Raw genomic sequence first — 5,183 nt, forward strand, 5'->3', positions numbered from 1 at the left:
ACGTTAACCTAGAGCCTGGTAAGTTGACTGAGATCATGAAGAGAAGGAAGATTACGGTTTAATGTACTGTCAACGAAAAGGTCACTGCAGATAGATGACAACCTCAGATTGAGGTAAAATAGGGAAAGGAAATCCGCTGTGTCCTTTTGGTACTGATGGTGGAGTACATGTGATTGCTTTATTCAGTACTAATGTTGGTGAAGAAAGCGGAGCTGCTGCGTTTCCTGAAATGTCAATAGCTGTACCATAAATATTTGGTAAACTTGATAAATGTGGGTTTATTTAGGGAAAATTTGTAGTTTTAGCGCTGGTGGTGAAAAATATTGGAAAGGTGCGATGTACAGACGGGGATGAAGAATATCAGGTGATATTAAATGTGTTTGTGAGGGTGTAGTAGAGATGGGTGCAGAAAACTCTTGATATGCTGATTGTAAGAAGATCTATTTCTGTTGGCGATTAGAAGTAATTGTGGATACTGTTGAAACAACAAGCAGTGGGTGGACTGCATACTTTAAATTTTCATATCCAATGGATGTATCTCTGTCATCAATGACACTGCTGCCTGCTGACTAACTGTTGACTCACGTCTTCCTAAATTTCTCTGGACCTCAAACTGATCTTCCCTGGGATCGGCTTCTACCAGTCGTTCACTCTCCTGCTAATAATACTTACTAGCATTTTGTAACCAATATTTCTTAAACTGTTGGTACAGCAATATTCCCACTTCTCAGCACCAACCTTAGTTGGAATTGGTATATTACATTCTTCGCATAGTCTGACAGTAATTCAGTTCTCTCATACAGCTTATGTACCAGATAGAATGGTTTTGTCAAAGTTGGTTCTCCCAAAGATTTTCACAATTCGGAGGGAATGTCGTATATTTTAGGTACCTTCGTTTGAGTTAGGTCTTGCAGTGTTCTGCCAGATCCTTCAAATAGTGTCACATCTCCCATATCGTAGTCGTCTCTCCTCTTCCCTTTCCATGATATTGTCTTCTGGGTTCTGTCCTTTACACAGCCGTGCTTAATATGTCTTCCACCTTTCAACTTCCTCTTCGCCGGCCGCTGGTGGCCGAGCGATTCTAGGCGCTTCAGTCTGGAAACGCGCGACCGCTACGGTCGCAGATTCGAATCCTGCCTCGGACATGGATGTGTGTCATGTCCTTAGGTTAGCTAGGTTTAAGTAGTTCTAAGTTCTAGGGGACTGATGACCTGAGATGTTAAGTCTCATAGTGCTCAGAGCCATTTGAACCATTTGAACCATTTGAACTACTCCCTCTTCTTCGTTTTATGTTGTCTTGCCAACTGAACTTTTGATATTCATACAACTGCTTCCCTTTTGTCCTAATTTTTTTAAATCTATTTTTCTTTTAATCATACACACACCGAGTGAGGTAGTGCAGTGATTCGCACACTGGAGGACGACGATTCAATCCCGCGTCTGGCCATCCTGATTTAGGTTTTCCGTGATTTCCCTAAATCACTACAGGCAAATGCCGGGATGGTTCCTTTGACAGGGCACGGTCGACTTGCTTCCTCATCCTTCTCTAATCCGATGAGACCGATGACCTCACTGTTTGGTCTCTTCCCCCAAATCAACCCAACCCAACTTAGTCATACACGCTTTACAGATTTGCATTTCTCCTCCAGTTATTCTTGCTTTGATATTTTGTATTTGTGTCAAGCCCATTTTACAAACGTCTGAATTTGCCTTTCTTATTTCACTTGCTGCACTTTTATATTTTCTCCATTCGTCAGTATTTGGTGTATTATCCAAGAATTTCTATTGCGCTTGTCCTTTTTCTAGATTTTCCTCTGCTAACTGTACTATCTCATCTCTCAAAGCTACACATTATTCTTCTAACTGCATTCATTTCACCAATCAATTGTTGCCTAATGCTCGCTTTGAAGCTCCCTACAACCCCTGGTTCTTTTAAATTATCCAAGTGCCATCTGCTTAATATCCCAGATATCTGCAATTTCTTCATTTTTAATCTGCAGCTCCGACCAAAAAATTACGACCAGAGTCAAAATCTGCTTCTAAAAATGTTTAGAGTTTGAAATCTGTTTCGCAAATGTCTATCTTACAATTATATAAGACGTCCGGAACCTTCCGGTATCACCAGGTACACAAAATTCCAAAATTCTAGCATAATTCTTAAACCGAGTGTTAGTAATGATTAATTGTGCTCTATACAAAATTATACAGACGGCTTCCCATTTCATTCCTTTCGCTGGATCCACAACCTCCTACTAGTTTTCCTTCTCTTGCTTTTCCTTCTATGGAATTCCAGTCCCCATTACAATCAAATTTTCGTCTCCCTTACTATCTGAATAATTTCTTTTATCTTTTCATACATTCTGCCAATCTCTACCTGATGTGCAATGTTAGTAAGCATTCCAGCATACCCAATTGAACTACTGTGGCGGGTCTTCGCTGTGGGTCTATTTGGACATCATACAGCGGGCACTGTATTGCTTGTAGTACAGCACGTACGCATCTGTTTTCTTATTTATTATTAAATCTACTTCAGTATTACCCCTATTTCATTTTCTGTTGATAACCTCATACTCACCTGAACTCCACAAACTGTAAAAATAGTCTACCAAAATAATAAAATACAAACGGTACACGGGGTTCTGTTTTTGGGACAAAAAATGGATCGCAACCTTAACTGCAAGGCTCGAGTCCTAGAATTAATGAAGACCATTAGTTCAGCCATAATTGCGCTAAGCATGATAGACGACTTAAAATGAAGAAATTCTTTTACTCTGGACTTTTCATTTACTAATAAGTTATGGAAACATTACTTAGGAACCTCAGTTTACAGATAGATTTTTCAGAATAAAGTAACATGTTATAAGAATTGTATACGGTAACAGTTCTAGGTGCTTCTGCAGAAACCTCCAAAAATGCAGTATTTTGACGACTGTTTCATAATATATCCATTAATGCCCTTTCTCGTTAGCAATAACTAGTGCAAAGCGTGAGTAGACCTATAACATTAGTAGAAAAGCAATTTCCAAAAAGACTGTAAGTACTTAACATTAGTAGAAATATGATTCAGATACACAGGGACACACGTATTCAACAATCCGGCGGAGCATATTAAATGTCTTTCAGTAAATGTGGTGGAGCTTACGACTGTATTAAGGTAAGTTTTGTTGTGCAGATCTTTCTATCCCATTGAAGAGTAGCTTCGCATACACTCTTATAACTAATATTTTCATTTATTTTACAATTAATATTAGATCGGTAATACAATAATAATCATACTTTTAAGTCATTTTACTTATCGTACTTAAAGTTACAGCTTGGAGCTGCTTCCATATCCCAGAAACCACTCTCCTCGAGATCAAGGGAATACGACTAGTATAACGTAATATAGCTGCGAGCGGTGCACACCTTGTGAGGCCGTATTTTATAGAATGGTGTCGTCTCAAGCAAAATCTCACAGGAAATATCTCTAATATGTTGGTCTTGAGAGTATATGATGGATCCAGAGTCTTACGGTGTTCTTTTTCCCCTTGATGAAACAAGATTAACTGTTAGACAATGATGTGGGTGACCATTTTAACCTGCTTCCCTGTCTCAACAGTGAGGTCACAAGTAGTAGAGCCGATCACGAATCCCGAATCTTGTCAGGCATCTAAGCAGTATTCAACCGCAAATGCAGGCAATCCTCGCTTTGGCTCTGGCAGGTGGCAATCTGCCAAGGTACCTGATTGTCTGGGACAGCCGCTATAATTTTAGACACGTGCTTAAAGAACTTGGTGCCTGATCCAACGACATCCCTTTTTTACCTTCCAGGAGTGTGTGATCGAGAGCAGCTGATCGTACATCTTAGGAAAGCCTATCGGCCTGTCGACATCCGTGACTTTCACACTGGTCGCTTGAAAAGTATCGTTGAGCGAAGTCGTGCTGTGCTTAACACACTAGAATTCCCGTTAAACTATCCAAATTTAGTTGGTCTGTGGTTTTTCTGTTTAGCTGCTGGTGAATCCAGGTTCGTCTCTCTCTCTCTCTCTCTCTCTCTCCGGGATTTCCTTAGATCGCTCCAGACAGATGCCAGGTTGGTTTCTTCGAAAAGACACGGTCGATTTCCTTCCCTATCCTTCACTAATCAGAGCCTGCGCTCCATCTCTAATGACCTCATTGTCGACAGGACGTTAAACACTAATCTTCCTTTCTCTCTCTCTCTCCTCCTCCTCCTTCTTCTTCTTCTTCTCACTCTCTCTCTCTCTCTCTCTCTCTCTCTCTCTCGAACACATCCAGGATGGTCATGTCAAACTAAAACCTCCCCTCCTATTATGAAATAAGAAGTCTCGTATTTTCAGCGAGGGTAAAAATCCATTTTTCGAGTTTTGTCCCTCTAGTATACATCTTTTTCCTTCACTAAAATGTTAGCTGCACAAATTAATAAGAGTATCTGTTCTGGTCATTGTACGCAACAAACGAAAACTAAGTGCCAGACTGGGATCCGAATCCGGATCTCTGCCTTTTGCGGACAGTTAAATGGGGTGGACAAAAGTATGGAAACACCAAATCACTCTTAATACAGTGTAGGAAACTCGTTGGCATTCAAAATAGCTTCCTGTCACCCAGGAATCGATAAATAATGGTTCTGTACGGTTTACAAGGGAAACTTATACCACTCTTTCTGCAAAATAGTGGCAAGGTCAGGTAATGATGATGAAGATGGATAGCCATCACGTACTCGTCTCTCAAAGTAGGCCACAAATGCTCAATAATATTCACATCTGATGACGGTGGTGGTCAGGGGAGTTGTGACAATTCATCCCATTCTCACAAAACTAGTACTGGACGTTGCAATCTGTGTGAGCAGTGGCTCTCAAATGGTTCAAATGGCTCTGAGCACTATGGGACTTAACATTTGAGGTCATCAGTCTCCTAGAACTTAGAACTACTTAAACCTAACTAACCTAATCCATGCCCGAGGCAGGATTCGAACCTGGGACCGTAGCGGTCCCGCGGTTCCAGTCTGAAGCGCCTAGAACCGCTCGGCCACACCAGCCGGCAGCAGGGGCTCTGTCGTCTTCGAATACAGTATCATCACTGGGGAACAAACCTTGCACCAGGGGATGGACCTGATCAGCCAAACTGGTCACATATCTTTGGCAATAACGCGATCTTGCAGAATACTCATGGGACTCTTGGAATAT

Source organism: Schistocerca gregaria, chromosome X (assembly GCF_023897955.1).
Source record: "Schistocerca gregaria isolate iqSchGreg1 chromosome X, iqSchGreg1.2, whole genome shotgun sequence".
Taxonomy (NCBI): Eukaryota; Metazoa; Arthropoda; class Insecta; order Orthoptera; family Acrididae; genus Schistocerca; species Schistocerca gregaria.